The sequence below is a fragment of the Gopherus evgoodei genome, chromosome 2, assembly GCF_007399415.2.
Source record: "Gopherus evgoodei ecotype Sinaloan lineage chromosome 2, rGopEvg1_v1.p, whole genome shotgun sequence".
Taxonomy (NCBI): Eukaryota; Metazoa; Chordata; order Testudines; family Testudinidae; genus Gopherus; species Gopherus evgoodei.
In genome coordinates this window covers 190,884,239-190,908,653 of record NC_044323.1, presented here as the reverse complement: position 1 = coordinate 190,908,653, position 24,415 = coordinate 190,884,239, and the positions used below count along the sequence as shown (strand labels likewise).

Sequence of the window (24,415 nt, the reverse complement as noted above, 5' to 3'; positions counted from 1 at the left end):
CAGTCTGTGCTTGTTTGCCAGGCCCAGAATCAGCGTTCGACTGTATCAACCAGCCCCATTGCCGCCATGATGTCCCAATTGCTACATACCATGCTTTCAGGAACATCTGTGTCCATGTTCTCATCAAAATCCTCCTCATGCTGGCATCCCTTAGCCCAGTTCTGCATATATTCCAGGATAATATGTGAGGGTGTTTACAATGCTCACAACAGCAGCGGTGACGGTGAGATAAGCGGGCTCCACGCTTGCCGTGCTATGGCGTCTGCACGAATAATCCAAGAAAAAAGGCGCAAAATGATTGTCTGCTATTGCTTTCATGGAGGGAGGGGCGACTGACGACATGTGTCCAAAACCACTCATGACAATGTTTTTGCCCCATCGGGTATTGGAAGCTTAACCCAGAATTCAAATGGGCGGCGGAGACTGCGGGAACTGTGGGATAGCTACCCACAGTGCACCGCTCTGTAAGTTGATGCTAGCCAACGGTAGTGAGGAATGCACTCCATCAACTTAATGCGCTTAGTGTGGACATATGCAATCAAACTGTATAAAATCGATTTCTAAAAATCAATGTCTATAAAATTGACCTAATTTTGTAGTGTAGGCATGCCCTAAGTAATCTAAATATGTGCATCCATCTTCCCTCTTGCAGTACATCCACTCTTCTCTCGTCTAGTGCATTCGTTCTACTACTCCTGCAGAACCTCCATTCCATGACCCTCTTCCTCAGTACCTCCATGTGTCCTGTCTCCCAGGATCCTTTCCCGTTATCTCAGCAGCAGCAGCTGCTCTGCTCAGTTGTCCTCCCGACAGAAGGTGGGGCTGAACACTGATGCTCATGCCACTTCCTCCGTCACTACTGTACCCTACTAGCTGCTCAGAGCAGCCTGAACTGGACTTCTCCCCTAGTCCCTTTTGGGTCTCTGACCGGAGGAGACAGAGGAGCTGACAGTAGGGAGGGAGCCTGATTGGGTAGCCCCACCCACCCTGGCCCCCTACCAAAATTTACAGTAAGGACTGGACTGTGAGGCCAAAATCCAAAGGAAACCCCTCCTTTCCAGCTTCTTGCCTACTGAAGCAGGCTTCCAGGAGACTATTCATCCTAACTTTTTTCATTTCCACCTCGATATTTTACTTTGAGAGTGGGATAACTGAAATGAGGCAAATGGCAAGTGTGTGTGGTGCATGGATCAAGCTCCATCTAGCCCAGTATCCTATCTTCCGACTGTGGCCAATGCCAGGTGCTTCAGAGGAAATGAGCAGAACAGGTAATCATCAAGTGATCCATCCCCTGTTGCCCATTCACATCAATCACATGGCCTCACTTTTAAGTTATCTAGATATAATCTTGAAACTGAGTCAGGTTTTGGAGTTTTACACAAGTGAAATACTTAATAGTGTAACAAAATTAAAGCTTATTAATAGGAAAAAACAATAGGTGTGTCCAGTGCTCTACTGTGTTAGTTAATTAGAGCCTGAGAACAAAGACAAAGCTTCAAGAATCCTTCTTTCGTGTGGTGATTTGTTTTTTCCTCACATAGCCCACCTTCAGGGAAATCATCCCATAAGGAAAAAGCTGCTCACACCCTGCGGCCAACTCTTCATTTGCCCTGTAACTTATATAGTTATTTCAACTTGTCTGCAGTACCATGTCCATTTTGAACTGATGTAAATGATTACACAATGTCCAGGAAAACATAAAATCAGACCCAATATGTTTGTGGTCTATTAAGAGTGCATTCTGATAACAACAGCATCCTGATTAGTGTATTGTCTACACCTCCCTGACATAGTGCTGGCAGGTGTCTCTGGCCATTAACTCACAATACAAACTCCTCATTAGCCAAAGAAATTCTGTGTTACTCAAAATGGATAATCTGCATCATATTGTATTAGCTCCACATATGTTTTTCATGTCACAGGTTACTGGAAATTCCATGTATCAAGCCATTAAGACTCACATAAGGCAGCTTCACTGAGCATGCCTGCACTGCATGGGTGGGTACCTACATATCTCTCACTATATTACCCAACGTCCTGTACTAGTACACATTGGTCTTAGTATAAAATATGAGGGGATTCTATTTTTCAGTTCAGGTCAGGTCTCTGAAGAACCTCAGTAAAAATAATTTGTCTTTGGAATACATAGTGGTATTTTAAATTGTACTGTCTTACTTTGATGCTTTCCAAAGATCTCAGCATAGGACAAGGGTTGAATGAACTGGCCCCTTAAACCTGATTTTAATCACCTATTGAATGCTATTGGACTTTTCTAGCATTCACTTGTGTAATCTTAGCACCCAATTGTCATCTCAGTTACACCAATGAAATTCCAGAGTCAACATCAGCGGTGTTACTCCAGTTTTATATTAGTGTGTGTGAGAAGTGTGGTCTATCAACTGTAAAGCAGAAAGGGGATTTACATCATTGCACTGTCTCAGGAAATTATTAAGGACAAGAGAGGATTGTTAAAGGTATTAGAAAAGAAACCTGAAAAATATTGACTTTTACCAGCATTCCTATAAAGTTTATTTCCCAGAGTTTTAATGTTCCAGTTGGAGGTGCCTGACAACTGCAAGTTAGTCCTGCCATCCGCAAGGAAGGAGCCAGGAGCAACTTGATGGGAGCAGTTACCTGGAACGAAAGGGGGATTCACTGAAATAACTATGCCAGGGGGCTTGGAAGGCTGAATTGGCTGCCATCTGAAGAGATGGCTTCACGGCCTGTTTACACACATTGTTGAATCCAGAGCATTGATTCTATGTTTGATGTGAAAAGAAATTAAAGCCCTGGTCTCATTAGATAACCGGTTATGGTTAAAGATCACAGGGAGACTCTCTCTTCTTTTGTACGACACTGAATGGGTCTCAGCAGGCAGCTCCTTGTGCACAATTGATTTCAAGCAGAGTTTTGTCTGAAAGATGCTTCTAGATTATGGCAAGAAAGCATTCTATAATCCTTCTGCCAATGTAGTTATGTTTAACAGACATTCAACTCTTATCACTGATTGATAACACTTAACTCAAAACATATTTAAGCTTTAGGAATGTCAATATTTTGCCGACAAGTGAAGGTGACCCTTGCTCTTCTTGTTTGCTAAGTGCGCGCAGTGGTTTGCTGGTAAATTTGTAAGGGTGGTTATTTGGGCAGGCTGTTATGGATTTGCTATCTTAGCCTGAAGTGTTTGCTGCTGATTATGTGATTAAATCAATAATAATTTCTGTTTGGATCCTGTGCTTCTTGGTTCATCTTCTTTTCCATGCTTTGGAGCAGGACAATGAGTCCCAGCACTTGTGCTTGAAGTGCTTTGTTGCTAAAGAAATGCCAAAAGTAAGGCAGGTGACTTCCAAATCTCTTTGAAAAGCAAAATATTATAACGGCTCTACAGGTAAATAAACAAGTGGGGCCTTTGTGGCAAAAAAGGTGAACATGATAGGTGCAGAAGAGGGGGCTCATTTTAATCAATGTTACTGTTTATTCTGACTTACCTGAAGTAGTGCAGACCTTGCCAAACTGCTTTCAATCCATATTAAACAGATATTCTTTTATTCTGATAAAGGGAGAATTTACATTTAAACAGGCACAGTACTTGCATTCACAGCATATGGTCATTCTAGCCACCCTGGCAGTTTTACATTACAACACAGGAGGTCTGTGTGATGCACTTCACAGGACAAAGAGGATTTCCTCTCCCCCCCCTTCCGCCCCCTTGTAGACACACACATACACACACTTTACTGTGGAGCAAAATATATTAGAAATTCCTCAGAGATCTGCATATGGTATGGTAGCAGCTTTCCAAAGAGAAAAACAGTGTATTTTCCTTAACTTACACTGTGCTGCTCCTTATCTGATTTTTCTGTAGTGTCTTTATGGCAAAGGACATCGGTAGAGACATTTATAATAATTCATGTATTAATCTGAGCCACACTGGAGAAATCTTCAACTCTCAGAGGGGGGATTCTTCCTTAATCCTTTTTTCCAAACTCCTTAGTGACTGAAGCAGCTTTACCTTGCAAGCAACTTTTGTGCTGCTCAAGCTCTCAGCAGGAAAATCTGGGACAATTCAGTGCCCCAATGGAAATCACTGGGACACCAACAGATCTTTTAAAATCAGAACATCTGGTCAGTCACCTTATCCCATATGGGTAAACAGAACTTTGTTAATCAGGCTGTGTTAGAAAACTGATTGAAACTGAAGGTAGTTTAATGGTTATAGGATAGCACTTGGCTAATGTTTTAACACTAGAAATGTAGCATACTGTGATGGACAACAACTGTGCTAATCAGTTCTTTTAAACAACAAATTGCTTGTAGCAATGTTGTATATTTCTTTAAAAAAAAACCAGCAAAGCAACCTCAGGGAACATGTTTATATCTCTGTTTAGGAAAGAAAAGTATCCTAAGCTGATCGTTGTTACATTGAAAGAAAAAGCCACTGTTCAATCAGTATATTTAGTTAACATTGTAACTGAGGCTGCGCAAACTCATTTTGCCTAATTTTGAACCCACTAGAAAATTCATATCAAACTCACACTTTACAGGGTTCAGGTGCCACTTAGGGGAGACCGGGGAAAAGGGAGCAGGAAGATGAAGGTCCAGGAGAAAAAAATAAAAAAAAAATAGGATGAATAATGAGACAGAGAATAAAAAATAAATAGATAGAGAAAGATAGGAGAAGGAGAGAGACATTTTCTAGCCTTTGGGATAAGGAGTTATTCTGTTCCTAATGACAGTCTGATAATAGAGAGATGAGCACTATAGAAATGTATAGAAGTAAAAATGGTAATAATAAAAATAAAATAATGATGATGATTATAAATATAGAAAAATACTTCCTGTATCCAAAAAGTTCATTTTTTTAAAATAAATCTAGTTGGGAGGGTGGGAGATCAAACTAGTGGAAAAGGATATTCACAAACTCAGGCTAGTTTTGTGAACCCCTGAAAACAGAGCTTTGCCCATCATTAAATGTAATTATTATTTCTCTACCTGGACCTCTATTTTAAAAATGAGCAGTTTGTTGGGGGCAAAAAGGTTTGTACTATAGATCTGTAGACCAAGTCCACAATTGTGTCTATAATTTAGAAAACTGTCTCTGCTTACCTGTGTAATATATGGATCTGAATTAAATGCATCTTTCAGCACTTAGTGTTGTATGACCTTTGTTAAACAAGTGGCACTGGATGTGTAACTGAAATACAGAGTGACAATGATGGCTGTGTAGGAAGAGTTCCCATTTTGCTGATGGGAGAACTTTGTGTGCTAGTAGGGTGACCAGATGTCCCGATTTTATAGGAAGAGTCCCGATTTTGGGGTCTTTTTCTTATACAGGCTCTTATTACCCCCTACCCTTGTCCTGATTTTTCACATTTGCTCTCTGGTCACCCTATGTGCTAGTTCCAGTAAAAAATGAAAGGCGGGTTACTTCAGGCAGGTTACTTAAAAGCAGCTTCATTGTGAAAATAGTAAAATCACCCAATCCCTGGCCAGATGAAGAAAGATTTATGATTTAATTCAGGGTAAGATGAATGTTTGCTGCTCTCTTATCCCACACAAAAAGAAAAGCTAGATTTGATTCTGCTCACAATAGATCAGGAGTAACTCCATATAAGTCAATGAAATCACACATGCATAAGATCAGAATCAGGGCCACTGAGTTCACTATTAAGCTAATATTTCACAAAGAATCAACTTTACAAGTTCTTGGGAAAAATTGACAAAAATCTCAAGTTCTCAAGCAGAATGGCCATGAAGGGGGCTATCTGCTAGCTTCCCACTGTTCCAACTACTGTGAAACAGCAAATTTTTGTTTTCGAAAAGGAAGCCATGCAAAACACTTACGGGCAAACTTCAACAGAATTACACACAGAATAAGGGTATTACCAATCATTGTGAGTAAGGCTGGCAGGATCTGACCCTTGGTAGAGATTTCAATAATATACCCCTTTAATTCTGTGAATTTGTAGCATTGTCCTCAGACAAAATGTAAAAACTGAAAAGCACACTGACAAAAAGTAACTGAATCTCACACAAGGAGCAGAGAAGTCTCAGAATCTATTTCAAGGTTCTGGTGCTCAGAGCAGGACAGCTAGTCTGTATGAAAATGATACCGTTCATTTTGTGGACTTGTTGCTTAGCTGGGGGCTGATGTCTGTCTATCTGAAGCCCACACTGCCTCAGAAAAGGAGATAGTTGGAAGAAATATGTTATCACACAGTTATCTTTAGTCTCATATTTATGCACAAGTTGCACTGCATAGAGAATGCCTCATCCAAGAGCAAGAGAAGGACATATTTAGGTTGTTGTTAGATGGTATTTAATATCATTGATGTATGCTCATTAAGTTTCTCAAAAGAAATGTATGGAAAAAATTATGAAAAACAGAGATTTCACTTCATCCTGAATCTGCTGGTATAGTAGAGTCGTGTTTGGGAAGATACATTTTGCAGTTGAACAGGATTTCCAAAAGATCTGTTTTATGGCTTAGCTCTGCTATAACTGATGTTGGTGGGGACAGAAGAACTAGGCTAACATTGTGCGCTTTTGAAAATCAACTGTATATTTTAGGTAAAATTTTCAAAGACACAAATGAAGCTAGGTTCCCAAATCCCATTTGTACCTTTTTAAAATCTCATATTTTATATTTATTTTCAAATTGAAGAAATGTTCAAATAAAATGTATAGGCTTCTTTTAAAAACAATTCTCACGAAAGGTGCAAGATTGACATCCCTGGTCATTGCTGTCCTCTATCAATCCACAACTAAGATACAGTACAGGTCACAGCAGGGTTAGCATTCTTGAATGCTGATTTAAACATGTTTCAAACATAATCTGGACTGGCCACCTGCAGGCATTGAGAGAGAGAGAGCTGTTCTAGCTCCACACTCATTTAGTTCCTGGACTTTCTCTTGAGGCTTCCAACTCAGGTGTGAGAAAGTGCAAGATAGTGACTTCTCTAATGCGAACATGGCTACTAAGTACAGTGCCACAAACTGCTTTCAAGGGCTATTTGAGCATTAGAACATTTAGTTGCTGCCGTCCCAAATTCACTACTGTTGATCAGAAGGTGAAAGTCTTGATATACCAATCCCCAGAGGTATCCAGTGTGTACCCTCATTTAAACATTCCAGTAATGCTGCAGTAGCTACATTTTCAGGACAGCTGTAGTCTTTTTCTGACTAGCACACTACAGAAGAGAGTTACAAGTGATGTGGATTATGGCCAGATTATCCCTTATGTGGAAATAACCCACATAGTAGACTGGATATTCTATGAGGTTCCCCATGTACAGTGTTTCTATGGCATTGTTCCTTCAGGATATAGGGGTTTGCGACCCTCCCTAAACACAGACTAAATAGGGCATTTGGCCCCCAAAGTAATGGATCCCCAAGATATTTGCAGATCTCAGTGGATTTCCATAGGCCCTGTGCCTGCACACTGGCTCTCAGGTCCCCCAAGTATATTTTGTCTTCCCTATAGCATATCTTCTGCAGGAGAGACAGTAATTTCTGGAAGTGGAGAAAAGGAAAATTTGGCTGTCTGCCAGCCTCATCCTCTTCTGCCCCAACTCATTCCTTCCTAGCAATGCAGCCTAAACCCTGTAAATCCCCTACATACGGGCATCCTTGGGCTAGGAGGAAGGGGAGATTGATGCTACCCCATATGTGCTCCTCAGGTTTGGTTCCACCAAGTTCTCATCCTATCTCCGCATGAAGGTGAAAGGAGACACCACAGAACCTCAGACCCTAATTAGTTACGTTCAGGTAGTGTCACAAACTATATACACTTTTCAAGAATTACCATTTTGAAAAGTTTGTTTTGCAATTTTGTTTCTTTTCTAGGATACAACTCACCATTCTTAATAATATCTTTTTCCTTTGCCTTTTCCTGGCATTACACTCATTTTACTAGTTTGTTGCCCTCCTCTGAGGAAGTTCAAGGTATAACAAGCAAAACATCCAGTTTAATTAAGGAAACTGGTACAATTCCCCCTCCCCAATAGATTGGACCTAATCCAAGCCAAGGTGGACCTCAAAGCCAGACTCCAGTCAACAGTCAGCCCATACTGCTGACATCCAAAAAATGAATGGTTTTACTATATAAATGCTAAGAAACACTCTTGCTAAGACAAGAAGCCTTTTAAAGGTATTAGTATCACCTTTTCAAATGTTTGCAGTGACTCCATGCTCTTTTCAAATACTGTACAACATTTAGAAACTCCAAGAGTCCCAGTGAAATGTGATGCCTCAGAGCATATGAACGGGATGCCCACAGCATCTGATTCTTCCGACTGCCTCAGCACCACACACATAGCAGCACAGACATGCTGTTTCCTTTTTATTTATAGTCTTTTAAACTTGGGCAGCACCAGGTATGTCAAATTACCTCGATCATGAATCTTCAGGAAATTATTGCTCTCTCTGCATAAAGACATGTCCTTTAAAATGTGAAAAGGGGAGGGCATCATGTTCCCAACTGGGGACCTGCCATTTTAATGCATGTAACTGATGCTGATTTATACTGCAGACAGAATTTATAGCAAGATGGAAAAGGTTATGTTTTCACTGAAAATTTACTTACAACTTTTTCCTTAACCGTGTATCTTTATGCAATCTCAGAAACTAGCTGAATCAACTGAGTGAGTCACCAATCTTTGCCATACTGAATAAGTGCACAGTTGTATTCTCTTTACATGCCTCCTTTTTATAGGATCCCTGCTACTTACTTCAAAGGGCTTACTAAAAAAATGGTCACATATATTTATATATTGTAATGTTATATACATAGTTTAGATCTGAATATTAGTATATTTACTTCTAGGATTAAGTCTGCCTGCTACACAAACATCTCTATATTTTTCTATAAGCAGAAGGTGTGATACATTACCAGCTCAGATGGATAAAGTATTAAAGCCTTGGTCACTTGGGGTTATTAACTTTACTGATCTGGTAGGATAGTTCTGGATTAAATTAGTGTGTCCTGACCACAGGAGAGCAGATAATGCATAATGTTCTTATTTTGCATAGTGAAACCATATCATTTTATGTTAAAGGGAGGCAGAAAAGCCCTAAAGATAACTTTGAACAGAGGGAAAGCATAAGATTTATTTATTGCTATTTTCTAAAAGAAGAGTCTGCAGAATTGAGGGACCTGGGGATCCATTTTCTAGCTAAAATCATTAGAATCTTCAATAAGCATCTGCTATTTGGCACTCTCTCTGCGCCTCCTACACAGCAGTGACTCTCTGGTCAGATGACTTCTGCAGACTTCTGAGGCTATTGATTGGCAGAAGAACATCACGCCATATTGTCCTGTATCATCCCACTTCATCTCATGTGACAGTTATGGGGAAGGAGGATGTTAAAAAATCTCCAGTGATGGTAACTGCCTAAGGGTGAAATGGCAAAATGACCCATTCTTATCACTGTCTACATAAACAACTGAGTCTGAACGCTGGACTCAGCTTTGTGCGGCAAAAGAGTTGCTCTGCCCTCTTCACAGCATAGGCACTGTGCTGCAGAATAGTAGTTTGTGTAAACAGGAGGGTGGACTGAAAATGAAAACCTTAAAACAAGAAGGCATCAGTTAGGAAATTCCAAAGAGAAGAGGGTGGGGGCTGTTTATTTAGCATTACCTACAGCACAAAGGCTGATGAAGTGTAAAATTTCTGTGGTCTGCAGTTTGCTGACTTCTCGTGGGTAAATATTTATAAACCATACACTTTCAGGGTGAAAAAACTGTTAACAGGTGTCAAGTTTGATAAAGCACTTAGTAATAGAAAGCTCATCTTCTAAATGTCACCAGACAGGTAGATGCACATGACCATAACGACAGAGCACATATCTGCGGGGAATTTAGGGTATTAGAGCTACTGCACCTCCTTAGACTTAGATCATCCGTTTCCACTCTTAATGGTGTAGGCCAATGTTTTCAAAAGAGGGTGCCTAAAATTAGGCACCTGAATCCATATCTAGGAACCTAAGTAGGGGGCTTGATTTACAGAGATGCCCATATTTCTCATCCTTTTCAGCTAGAGGTCAGCAACTCTGAAAATCAGATGACCTTGGTGTCTAAATATGGATAGAGGTGTCTAACTTTAGGCCTTGATAATGCCATGCTCCTTACAGAACTAGAAGTGTCCAATATGTGGTGCTAACAGACAGAAGAATGTAGATAAGGCAAAAAGAATCATAGAGTACCAGAACCCTCAGTTTAATGAAAAGCAAAGGACCCCTGTTTACCTGTGATCTTCAACCTTAGCCAAACACGAGTATGTTGTTCTTAGTCCTCTTTTCATTTAATGCCTGAACAGGATCTTGGACACTAACTCAGACTGGAGAAGCATCCTACCTTCCACAAGGAATAGAGTTGAACATCATTTTTTGGAGTGCCAATAAGCATGTGGTTACAATGATTTTCAGTAATTTTGACTAGGGTAGTATTGAACTCAGGGTCTTACAGGCTGAAGGTTGCTGCTTCATACGTTGACATATTGTGAGTCAATCTTTGCTGTTTTTTCTTTACTATTGCATGTTTCCTTGATTGTCTAAGGAGCTTCCTTTGCAGATAATAACATAGATGGGCCACTTTCTTTTTATGTTAACCTTCTATGGACCAATTCCTGATTTGAAACTATTGTACCTCAGTTTTCCAATTAAATTAGACCTCATAAACTGTCTTTGAAGTGCTTGACATGATTGTCGTGCCCAGATAGCATTGCAAAGAGGGAAATGTTCCACTTCCTGCATTAGAACCTGCTACATCTTCAACTTTCTTCACAGGCAGAAAACAGTGTAGTAAATACACTTCTACCCTGATTTAACACGACCCAATATAACACGAATTAGGATATAACACGGTAAAGCAGTGCTCCAGAATGGGGCAGGGCTGCGCACTCTGGCAGATCAAAGCAAGTTTCACCTATAATGCAGTAAAACTTTTTGGCTCCCGAGGACAGCGTTATCTAGGGGTAGAGGTGTATTACTAGCCAGAATTTTAATAAAAGGTGTTTTTTAAAAATTACCTTTGCACCTCTCCCTTTAACTTCACACCAAGTAAATGAAAAATCATATTGGGCCAAATCCTGAAATCCTTACTTCTTGAAGCCAGCAGAACTTTGTCTAAGGATGAATTTCAGTAGTGGGGGGGTAGATCCAACAATCTCTTAAATAAATATTCACAGGTAGAAGGGGAAAAGATTCAAGATACACAACTCAAGTAGAAAGAGAAAAGATCGTTTTGTGAAAATGTCAATGTTCATATGCTTTGTTTTATTCTTCAGCTCAATCTGTTCAAAATCAATGCAGTCAGCTCTTCAATAGCTAACTGCAGCCCAGAATTAGTGCAATCAAATGGTTAAAAGTTAATTGAGACCAATGTGTGTTGAGATCATAGTGTGTTTTGTTTTTTTTTCCCTAGCAAAGTGCTATGTGTTATTCAATCACAGAGCATAAAACAGGTCAAAGTCAGCAAGTCGTGCACAGAGCAGGATTAATGCACTATGGTGCTAGTGGGCTAAAGCACTGCAACAGCACACCGGTGGCTAAATATTTAAATTATATGTATGTCAGTGTGCAGAACAATCTGAAAGAACCCTGCTTTTTTCATTCCTATTGCCCAACTGTGAATTCTGAATATTACCCAAGTTCAGTGAAGCCACCCCCTCTGGATAGCACAGAGCGAACTGGCCTATTGTGGTGCTGCTTCCATTTCCCTTCCCCCCCCGACCCCTCATTTTTTCCCTGCATAATGGGGGCATTTTCAATTAAGAAGAATTCAGTTTTGGATCACAGTTTTGTGAAGGGTTTAATTCTAATGGGTAAACATAGGAGGACTCAGTAATAATAATTCATAAGCAGCAGGAAGAAAAGTGCATGCTTTTGTTGCTGGACTGGTTGGAGCCAGTTCATTTTATAGAATTTCATGCCAGCTACACTCCATAAATTTTTCACAAAGATCATAAAATACCTTTTTATTTTATTTTTTCCTTTTGTTGCTCTCCAGAGCTTATTCATTACACATGAAGCATATCTGTGCTGTGAAATCTGTTACTAAATACCTCAAGACCTGTCATGCCAGTGTAATTTAAATTGAATGTAACAATAATCCAGCCTGATTGCCCAGCTCACTAGTTAATGTGAGGATATTTGACTCTGTTAATCACCACAATAGCCAGGTCACATTTCTACCATTGCATAAGTAAACAGATTAACCGGCATGCAGTGCAGCCCTAACAACGACATGCTGGTGACATTTGCAACACAGCAAGCTGCAGCCTAACCTAGTGCACAAGAAATTGGACTTTACAGTATAAGCAACAATTTTTAATTCTATATTTAAAAACCCCAAAACTTTTAAAAGCTGGGAGGAGGGGGAAATAATGTATGTATGTATATAGGAATTTAACATCTGGAGTGTGACACCTAACACAAGCATTAAGTTGAAGATGTGTATATATATATATACACACAGAGAGTTCAGTGTATTTTATATTAAAGCTTAGTTGCCTCTTTCAGAAATAACCCACACTACTATATGATGTGAGATCCAAACAAAATTCAGCCTTTCTGTGCCAAGATGAGTGGTGTAATAATCAGATTTTATTTTATTTATTTATTGGGCTTATGCCAAGCAGAACTATGAGCAACTTTTAGCTTGCCATGTTAGCATTCTTAAATTAATAGTGCTTATATCTGTGCATTTTCATTGAAAGAAAATGAAGAAAAATGCTGAGTTCAGAATGTTGCCACCTTAGTGTGGTACGTTAAAACAAAAAAAAAAATAAGATAAAAAGAGCCTGAGAGAGAGAGAGACACTGATGGGGAAAGCTGATAAGATCCAATCAGTTAAGATCACACACTAGCTTTTGTACCAAATTTTTCAAAATTGCCCTCCTCTCTCTTAATCCACCATGTTTACCAGACAGGGAGGATAAGAGCACAGAGTGGATAATAGCATTTTGTTTTGTCCCAGAAATATGATGCTATCAAGGGTTAGCTGGGCTTTTAATTAAAGGAGAGCACCCTAACATGTTGGACAAATATACGTAATAAATCTATTTCTGTATTGTCTGGAGCAGCACTGTGCAAGCAGAGATCTTGAAGTCAAATCTAGGCCTTTGGGATCCTTTTTGTACCATGGTGTCTAGTGCTGAGAAAATGTTCTGGTTTAACAGTAAATAGGTTATTTATCTGCAGTGACTTTTTTTCCACTGCATTTTATTGGAGGTCCTAAGTCACTAAGGTCTCATTAAATTAAACCTGTCCTCATTCAAATACAGTGGATCTGCATTTTTGACAGAGTATTCTAAGTAAGGCTAAAGGTAACTATCATTAAGTTTGACTCGCCTTCTGTCCACCTTTCCCCCTCCTGTCGTATATTTTAACAGATAGCAAAACCAAACAGAAAATTGTTATGGCTTAAGTAGTAGTAAAATTTCTGTATTGGGCTGGTCAAGAATTTGACAGAGAATCTCTATGAGAAATACTTGCAGTGTTCTCTGCTGTTCAACCTTATGACCTGAAAGAAGCATGGAAGGAACCCTCTTCATCCTTTTGCCACCAGAGAAAGGATTAGCTCAACACACGTACAGTGATGACAGAGGCTAATGAAGAGAATAAGAGAGGCTTGGACAGGAGCTACCAGTGAAAAAGGAAAATAATACCTATTGCAGAGGAACATGACAGAGGCTCTAAAGCAGATATTACAGCATCACCGAGAAATACATATTCATTATAAGGGTAGGACCTTGTCACAAAATTCTGACATATTTTTCCCCATAAAAATGTTTACCGTTCACATCATGTCTAAACCACTGCGTCTATTGTATGAGTGAAAAACAAAGCTAACTTGGAGGTTTCAGATGCTTTTATGTAACCCTATAATTTTTAAAGGCCTTTGTTTCATAAATTGAAATTATGTAGGCAATTAGTCTATACTGTGCACTAACCCCTGTTATGCCTTGGCTAGGAAAAAGAATTTTAAAGAACAGAGTTATTTCATTTTAAAAACAGGTTATTGTGCATGCCCAATAAGTTTTTCATCAAAAATGTATTAGATTTATTATACAAATGAACTGCTCTGTTAGTCTTCACAGGTAATGATTCCAGAAACTTGAAATGATAGAATGCTGTTGGTCACGTCTCAATCCATAACAATATAAATGGACCATTTAAAAGACTTCAGGGGACTGAATGACTCAAGGGATTGGTAATTCAGTGTGGAGCCTTTTACCTCTTGGTCAGCGGTTTGAATCTAGCTCCAAGCTAAAGTGATCCAAAGTTATTACTTGTTGATGGTTGTCCAGCGACCTGTGTGAAATATGTTGGCAGTCCAGTTCCTGCGAACATATGTCCACATCAGAAAACCCTCATCACAACTGCTATTAGTTGTCACCCTTGTTGATAGTCCCAGAAAAAACAGAATGGAAGTGGACACTTGAGTCACCATCTCAGCCCTAAAGAATGGTCACTGCTACCTTTGTGTGAAATCCACCAATTTTGGGTCATGTGGATTGTAATGATGTATATTGGCTGCTCGTTGCCAGCAGGGAAAGTCTCAAGTTTCGGGCTACCCAGTTCCAAGAGCTTTGTGGGTGACAGAGCCAGAGGCTGTGGGGAAGTGGTTCTTAGCTGATATTTTGGTGTTTGAGGGAAAAAACAGGCTATTGTTCAGTTTTGGGTTCACGACCAGGAGCCATAGTAGTGTAGGAGAGCAGGACTCCCTACTGTCTCAGCCAACCAGGAGGATAACATATAACTTGCTTCTTCCCTCACAAAGAGGGAGATGCTGGCTGGAAGAGGACTGGCTTCTACACTCTCAGAGAGCAAGAAAATGCAGCTGGACAGTTTGGACTCAACCTCTAGACCACACAGGAGAGTTAAAAAAACCTCAGCCCAGCCGGGACACTTTGGTTTATTCAGCTTTATTGCAAGTTGTGTTTATCTGGTAGACAGTGCTACCAACCTGGCAGGGGCTGAGTGAAGGTGATTTGAAGTGCCAGCTGTGTGAGTCTGGCTCTGGTCTGCCCCCTGCTACATGGATTTTGTGAAAAGAGACAGAGAAGTTTGGTTTGCTGGTGAGGCCAGCGAAGTGGAATTTTTGGTTCACATGAATTTGCCACTCCATTAAAAATCTCATATGTGCTCTCTGAGAGTGTAGAAGGCAGTCCTCTTGCAAAACTTGCATGTTTTTAGGAAAAAACTCAATCTCCCACTATTACCTGCTCCATAATGAACCTGGGGCATGAGATGTTTGTGCCCAGAGTCCTGAAGTAACCTCTGTTGCTTAACTAGAGAAACCTGCCCCAGGATCAAGCTGTAATGAAAGTTAGAGACTTTTCTGCCCCACTGTCACAGGATGCAATGGATGGGGAAATTGCCTGACCTTCCCTCCCTCCTTGACCCTTTCCAGGATTAGTAGGGCTGGGAAGCCTGTCAGAGCCCTGAGGAGGGTGAGAGTAAATTCCTGGCACCCTGTGAATTTCTGAGGAGAAAGACAGCTCCAATTCTTAGAAGACATCTAAGAAAAGGAAGAGATATGCTGGGCGCTGGGACATACCCAAGAAAATTTAGAAGATAAAGAGTTCCAGGACTCTTTGGGGCAGGAGCGAGGCTGTGAGACAGGAGAGGAAGGACTGGTTCAAAGACAAGTAAAACTCAGCTCAACCTTGTGACAAACCACAAAAAACTTGAAACTAGGCAAATTTCATATGGTTTGGGGTTTAACTGTGAATGTTTCATCCATATTTGGTGACACTAGATCTGAGCTGGGGCACATTGTTGGTGTAATGTGGGGAACTTTGCACTGCTGCCCATTCTGTGGAAAAACATCAAACTCTAGTTACCAAGTTTCCATGCCATCCCCTTTCATGAGCATTCAAATACAAATTTAAAAGAAAAGGAGAACTGACCCTCCAGAGCTCCAGTGATTGCTTGTCAAAAAATCATACGTGGAATAACTCACATGACTTTTCCCTATGTGAATGTTCAGGGGTCGGGGGAGGGAGTTGGGAATGGTTTAACTGTGAGAGTTACATTATATATAATGATTTTCATCTTCATTTTGAATTACAATTTTCATTAGAGACTGTTCTGTTGTTCAGTAATGTACCCCTCAAATAAGACATTCATATAAGGTTTCCTTGGTATTTCTGTCATCCAGTACACTAGCACCATGTATTTCTACAGACTGCTGTTTCAGATAGGTTATGTAATATGCCTTAGCCTTTCTTTGAAAATGTTAATACACTCAAATGCCTCTCATACCACTTCAAATCAAGCATTAAATGATACACTTTTACTGAGCTATGCAGGGTTTAACTTGCTCCATGAATTTGTCTAAGTACTGGAGTAGAAAAGAAGTCATGAAATAATAACACAGCAGAGTAGATCAGGTGGAAGGAATCAAACTGCATGAAGAGCTCTTCAGTCTATTCATGGTTTCAGGTTCCGCCAGTGACACCTGACATTCCAATAGCAAAATACACCTAGATAATTATAGGTGTCAGTGAAGGGCAGAGCTCTGGAGAGCCACTCACTGAAAAACTACCCACTGATTTTCCTCTTCAGCTTATAACTACTTGCACACTTTCCTTAAATCTCCCCACAAAGAGCTGGTTGGTTTCCAATTTGAACAGTTTCAGTGGGACTGATGTAATCAGTTTTGCTAGCCAATCTTCTGTTCATTCCAGCATGCACTGAGCCCCTTTTCCCTGCTGCCCTTTCAGAAATAGAGAACTTCCAGGAAAGAGGAGGAAACAAAGATGATATCTCTAGCCGTCTTCATGCAGATGAAAGCAGGCCTGATCATATTGAGAGAGCTCTTATTTCTCTTTGTATCATAGATTTATAGATTTCAATGGACCATTGTGATCATCTAATCTGACCTCCTGTATAACACAGGCCACAAAATTTCCCCAAAATAATTCCAAGAGTATATCTTTAGAAAAATATCCAGTCTTGATTTAAAAATTGTCAGTGATGGAGAACCCACCAGAACCCTTAGTAAATTGTACCAATGGTTAATTACGCTCCCTTTTAAAAATGTACTCCTTATTTCCAGTCTGAGTATTTCCATTATTCTTGAGACAGCTACAGAAATTAAACAATTTATTGAGATTATTATGAGGTGGTTGTTCCATGCTGAAAAAATGGAAACCAACCTGCTTTTTTTCTTGTAACTAAAATCAGCTAAGTTGATTTTCATAGTCCTCAGTGCAGTCTCAGAAAACCTTCTAGGCTTCTGTTTTCCAAGATTTGACAGAAGCCAGATGTATTTGGTAAACTTGGTGATGTGGTCAGCAAGAAAATATGCAGCATATATTATTTTATCGCAGAGTCCCTCAACACTGAGCAATGTTACATACCACTAGGAAGGGATATGTTTGTTTTGCCAAGGTGACCTACAAGTATATTTTGCGATTATAGAATAATCTGTTTGTAAAGATATTACATCGTCCAGGGTTGTGGGACGTTTGGGTAAAGAAGCATATGTACTGCAGGGCTTAAGTCAGATAGGACTGAGGTAAGTGTTTGCTTTGTGTGTTTGTGTCTCAGTGTTAATGCAATCTAATTTTGTATTGTTATTAATGAAGAAATGAAAATAAGGTATTTAATGGTGATGTGGCATCCTCAGTCTACTTATTTTTCTAAGTTAAATCTCATGTAATATTACTTTAAAGTCATGTTATACACACAAATTTAGAGTGGTGTTTTCAAAGGAGCCTAAGGGAGTTAGGTTCATAAGTCCCGGTGAAAAATGAAAGCCTTTATGCTATCAGCTCTAATGGACTAGCCTTTCAAGGAGGGAAGGGTGGAAAGGGGGTTACAGTCCTGCAACTCTTCTACAGTGCAAACTGTAGCGAGAAGCACACAGAGGCACTTATGGTTCCAACATGAGTAGATGACCCAGACATGACATAAAGAGTCAGCACCACTTCTTGGTGTTGTAAAGCTTCTGGTTAATTCTTTTGGTGCCTGCCAGCTCACAGACCAGAGAATTGTGACTGACCATCCCTGTCCCTTGCTCTCCTCCAGGAAGGAGGATTGAAGCCATGTGGACACAAACAGCTGAGGTTTACCCAGCTGTATAAAAACATACTAAGGGTATGTTTCTAGAGACCCCATCCAAAAAGACTCAATGCGATGTTTGCATTGCACTTTTATGGAAATGTAGCTGTAGGTACCAACTGACTGAATCAAATGATAACTGTGTTTATGTCCTAAACTGAGAAGTTGTATCACTATCACTTTCTTGAATGCTGCCGACCTTTCCTGGTTTCATACCTCCAGGATGAGAGAGCACTTGTCAGAGCCATTTGCTGCTATACTAAAATGGTAACATTTATGTTTACTGTCTCTCATCTAGACCCAACTTTTGGGGTCCAGATTTCTCAGACATTTGCTGTTTCCTCACTTTCCTCCTGCTGCTCTAGAAGCTCCATGTTTTCTAATATAGTTTGATGGGAGGATAGTCAGCAAGTGGGGCGAGATACAGCATCCTTTCTGTAACAGTGATGTATACCTCTGTAATTTAAGTAACTTGTACTGTATGCCACATGCTTCTTGTTTTATTCAGTGCTACACTTGCATATTTCCCACTATCATCTGCAAAATATTACTCGAGGTTGTCCATGGCTGCTAGAGTTTTTAGGCTCATTGAAAGAGAGAGAATTTTCTTGAACTGGCAGACAGTGAATATTTGGGCAAAATCTGCTTACTTTGTTTATGAAGTGAACTCTTAGTTTTTGATAATCTCTCTATATAACTGCATATGGAGTATTTACAAACAATCCAATATGCTGGTTTTGAGGCAAAATAAATAAGATGCTCTTTATGTATAAATCTCAACAATTTCACAGACAAAACTGAGACAGATAATCTAAACATGAACCCTGAAATGCCCGGGCCATGAAAGAGTACATTTTCACTCTCAAGTCATGTTACTTATAAAGAACAGTACACATAATTGCTACCAACAAATGCTACTACTATCTACTGCACAGAAACAGGAGCAATGTTTCCTAAGACAGGACTAATGCCTGGTATATATACAGCTGCACTGGAATATTGCCAGCTCTTGTGATTTTATTGCAAGTCCCATGATATTTGGTGTGGTTTTTTTCTGTAAGTCCCAGCACCTGGATTCATGTAATTATTTGAGAACATTGATATTTTTCATGCATGGTTATATTTTTCCTTTTCTCCTAATTTCCCTCCATTAACATAGACACTTAATTTAAAAATAATACTATGATAATGAAAGGTTAGAGAATTTAAAGTTAAAATTAAAGTCAAATACATGCAATTATGGGGCTTAAAGCAAAGTAGTATTTTAACTGGTCTTCCAAAAAATCATGAGGATTAAATCATTTTCCATATGTGGAGGCTGATCCAATGCCCATTGAAACAGATTGAAAAGATCCCATTGATTTCTATGTGTGATGGATGAGACCCATAAAGAATTGTTTAATGGTAAAAATATTAATTGAAATATCTCATTATGGTGATCACTAATAGTGACTGCTATAGGAAAGGCTGCAAAGGCGTTTCCACTATAAACACCTTATTATGTTTCTAAAAATAATTAAAGATCATTCTTTGGGGCTGAGAAGTTCCATATTTGATCTGTTCTAAAACATTCCATTGTCACATATTTGAGCAAACGTTTTGAATTATGGAAGAATAGGGAAAAAATATTCTTGGCCCATTGTTAAAAAAAAAAATTCTAACCTTTTTGCAATAAGCCTGACTACGGCAAGAATGGATAAATTTGGCAAAGATATAATTCTTGCTTCAGACTAGCATCTTTGATTTGGAAAAAAAATTATTCAGTTAAACAAAGTAGTGATTATTTGAGAATTGCACACAGACATCTGAAGTAAAATACCTTCATTAGATCTACAGGTGCTTAAATGTAGATATACCATCTAGTATCAGAGGGGTAGCCGCGTTAGTCTGGACCTGTAAAAGCAGCAAAGAGTTCTGTGGCACCTTATAGACTAACAGACGTATTGGAGCATGAGCCATGGAAGCTCATGCTCCAATACGTCTGTTAGTTTATAAGGTGGCACAGGACTCATGTGCCATCTAGACTGTACATGTGTGGTTTATGAAGTACACTTCTGAGCTCTACTATCAAAGCTTAGCTGTGAATGGCTTCAGAATAAGGCCTTTGAAACCTCTGGTGGCAAAGCTGCAAGAATTTTCAAATGGTTTAAATGTGTATTTGTGTGCACCAACTGAGTAACCATATATACTAATGGCCCAATAAATGAAGGACAGTGGTCCAAAAAATGCTCTCTATTATGTCTGCCTCCTTTCTCTGTATCTCCCTGAGTGATGCTGCAACTCACTAACTAAAATTTAGGACAAAAATTTTTAACCTGTCCACTTATTTCGGATGTCTTAGTTTTTGGGTGCTCAGCTTGACCCAGCTTGGTCCTAATTTGCAGAAGGGCTATGCAGCCCACAATCCAAGTTGAAGACAACATTACTTGAAAGAGCTCAATATCTGTGCACAATTAGGACCTAAAATCAGTGGCTGCTCTGCTGTGCATGCAAATCTTCCATTGTTATCAGTGTGAACTCCACCAGAAAGTGTGCAGTTGCCCTTAGCTGAGCCTGCAGCCTTCTCCGAGCTGCAGCAATGTCAATGATCAGGGTGCTGCTGCTAGCACCCTGTCACAGAGACTTATCTCCATGTACAGGATGTGCTGCTTCTAACACAGGCTCAACATTGCTACTTGATGTGGTGGAGACAAAGCCCTTTCCTGAGCCTACCCACCTCTGCAACCTGTTTGGAAGACTAGGACAGTTCTACACTGGTGCTGTCCTCTCACTGTTGTGCTGGGGCAAGAAACAGACTGAAGAACGTATTCCAGCCTTGCATACCCACCAGGGCCAACCACAATCTGACCCTCTATACATTATCAGTGTATTATCCTTTGTAAAGGTTTCTTTTTTTTAATTTTGGATAAACAGTTTGAACTAAAATAAATCATGAAATGTTTATGAAAATGTATGATTATGACAGCAAGCCCATTGGCTAGTTAAGACAGCCAGGATGAAAATTCTTGTGAACTTTTATCATGACAAATAAATTATGATGCATAAAGACTTAATTGTACTATTAAATATTTACTTTCTCTGTTAAAATGTATTTTAACATACTTTTAGAATATCTACTGCATCTTTATGAGATGTCTCCAGAAATAACATATATAAAAAAACCAATATTGAGGTAATTTATTCATCTGGCTTATCAAAACTTGCACTTTATTCCTGGGAAAACTTTAGAACTTTAAGAACGTTATTACAATGTGAATATTTTCCATAATCAGAAGGAAACAAAGTCACTATAAAATCGTGCCCTATACAAAATAGCTAACTTATTACAGATTTTTATTTCCAAAAGAAAAGACTAGAATTTCTTTCCAAGAAAGCAAAGATAGTTACTAACACATGCGTGCAGTCTGTGTAACTTCAAAGACCTTTCCAATATGACCAAAGATACAGGATCCATTTCTGGCACCTTTAGCACAGGCAAAATGTCCATCAACATCCGTGGGAGTTTTGCATGTGTGTAAAGACAGCAGAATGAGGCCCACAATTAACTCATTTGTTAAATACATGTTGTATGAATTAATGCTGTATATTACATTTCTCAGTACTGTGTGACCTTCTGCCCCTGATTCATCAAAGCATGTATGTAATTTTAAGCATGTGCTTAAATGCTTTGCTGAGTGGGAACCACTTGCAGCCATACCCATGTTTACTGCAGCCCCCAAACTCACTTAATGTGGAATAACCATAGTTGCAGATCAGACTCTCCCTGGCCTTTTCCCAGATTGGGAGGAAAGAAGAAGCAAAGAACCTCCCCCTTCCTCTTTCCACTTCCTACCTTTGTATGGCACAGCATCGGGCCAGGCATTATTGCAGTCCTTGGAAAATGGAGTAGAGGGACCGTTCTGTCTCTAGTCCACCCAGGTTTATATGTCCACCCTCTCTCTGAAGAACTGGCTGGTCATAAGAAAGGATGTGAGCTCAGTCCAGAGCAGTGTGTTAGGTCCTGCCTACCAGGACCTCCTTGAAACAAAATACATCTTCATATTCCCTCTGGAGTAGTTGAGCTCTGCACTCTCCCTAACCTAGTGCTATGCCTACAAGGCACAATCAAGCCCCTTGGAGGACTTGAGAAGGACTGTGTGTCCCTAGCTTTTTACTATCATGTTTGGCTCTTTCACTACAGCTGCAAGACTTGGGCGTTCTCATTCCACATCGTCCCAGCTTTTCTTATGTGGCTGTCATTCCAGGATCTGCAGCACACTCATCCAAAGCAATGCCACCAGCACTGCCACAGAGACAGGCTACCTCTGGTACTGACTTTATAATAGTATCAAAAAAAATTATTTATGAAATTATTTTTTTATTTATGGACTATATGTGGGGTGAATGTGCTGAGCTGTTGTGTGGGGGAGAATAAACATTTTGGGGGAGTAGAGTAGAGGGGTAATTGTACTGATGGAGTGGCTAAATGTATTAGCGAGTGTGAGTAGAGGAAGGCTGACTATATTTAAATGTATACATTGTGTTAGAAGAAGCGGAGGATAAAGGGAAGCGAGAGAATATCAGGAACAAGAAGGCAAAATACAGACCTACACATGCAGGGAAAGCAGGGAGAGAACACCACCCAAGAATAGGAGGAGGCTGGAGGCAGGGCTGACGCTTCCATTTAGGCAACCTAGGCGGTCGCCTAGGGCACCAGGATTTGGGAGAGTGGCAGACTGCTCCGGTGGACCTCCCGCAGGCATGCCTGCGGACGGTCCGTTGGTCCCGCGGCTCTGGTGGAGCATCTGCAGGCACGCCTGCAGCAGGTCCACCGGAGCCACAGGACCAGCAAGCCGGCCCTGCTCCTAGGGCGCCAAAAACCCTGGCACCGCTCCTGGCTGGAGGAAGAAAGAAGGGAAGAACAGATACTGAAAAAGACACTAAGACAACAGAATGAGATAAAAAATGGGGAAGACAATAAGAAGAAAAAAGCCAGGCAGAAATAGTAAGGTTTTATGGTTAATTATCAAATAGAAAAGCCTGGACGTAAATCTGTAACAAATGACACATGAATGTTTGAGTGTGGGTTTATGAGGATTCCCAGATATTGTAGTTGAAGGTTCTTGTGCCCATATCCTTTAGAGATTACACTTTCATGCTCTATAGTCATACCTCTCCAATCTCCATTTTCTTCTGTAGCAATGGAACTGTCCATGGTCCTTGCGACAATAAAGTGATGCTTTTCCTTGTCTAGTGGACCAGAAATTTGTGGCTGTTAACACTTTAGGTTGATTAATGGTGATAGGGAAAATAGCCCCGCCCCCCCCCGTTGATTCAGAATTTCAGAATAAGAATAACCTATACCCCCTCGACCTTTCAGGCCCAAAGCCTTTAGCTCAAAACTATGCTAAATAAAAGCAAGAGTTACAAACTTCTGCTAAAATTGTTTATCAGCATATTGAGCACTGGGGCATGAAGAAACTGGGTTTGAAGAAACTAGGTATGAAGAAATAGGGTATGACACACTTACAAAAGAGGAACTGGGAGGAGGACAAGGGGTCCCTTAAGTGCCAGCTCAGCTTTAGGCAAGTATAGTATGGCAAATATTGCTTACTTAGGTAACTGCAAGGAGGGGTCACAGAATGACCAGCGCAATCACTGCCAGAACACATGAAACATGTTGAAATAGCTTGCTGATTTGCAATATTTTATGCCAGATACAGTAAAATATTAATCTTAATTTGCAGTGTTAGCAATTAACCTAAATATGAGCATGTTATGTGTGACGTTTAGTGGTTTTAGCCTTTATAAGCTTGGTGAAAATTGTAAAAGGAAGAGCAGCCTACCTCTTGCATGGGGTTACGCTGTCTCTCCCTGTATGCATACTTGTAATCTTGTAGTCTTGTTATAGCAATAAAGGTGCCTCAGGCTGTCTGACCCAAAATCAACCGTGTGGTCGATTTTCCACAACAATGGGAAACATAATTAGTAGAGCTGTGCAAAAGTGAGGGACATTTTCTCATGAAATTTCACACGACAAGTTTAGTCATTTTATTCTTGGCTATTTCATGGCCAAGAATATAGTTATACAAAATGTCCCTGAAACACAATTTTCATGTCAAAAACATACAATGTTTGAAATTTTACTTATTTTTATAAGGATTGATTTTCACTGAAAAAAAAAGATTTTACTTTAAAATTCAACACTGAAACAGAATTGCTGTTTTTGCTGAAAAACAGTTTATTTTTAGTGCAAATGAGCCTACTTTATCCTACTTTGGGGTGAAAAAGGGACATTTCATAGGCTTCCCTCCCCCCCCAAAAAAACTTGGACTGTTTTTAAACTTTGAAATGGAACTGAGAA

The 24,415-nt window shown here is 39.9% G+C and overlaps 1 long non-coding RNA gene across 1 annotated transcript; it reads left to right on the top strand.

Moving 5' to 3' along the window:
• The first annotated feature begins 3,643 nt into the window (after nt 1-3,643).
• On the top strand, nt 3,644-23,749 carry LOC115645158. Its single transcript, XR_003998667.1, has 3 exons — nt 3,644-3,656; nt 11,145-11,151; nt 23,620-23,749. It is a non-coding gene; the product is annotated as an uncharacterized LOC115645158 (long non-coding RNA).
• Nucleotides 23,750-24,415: the final 666 nt, after the last annotated feature.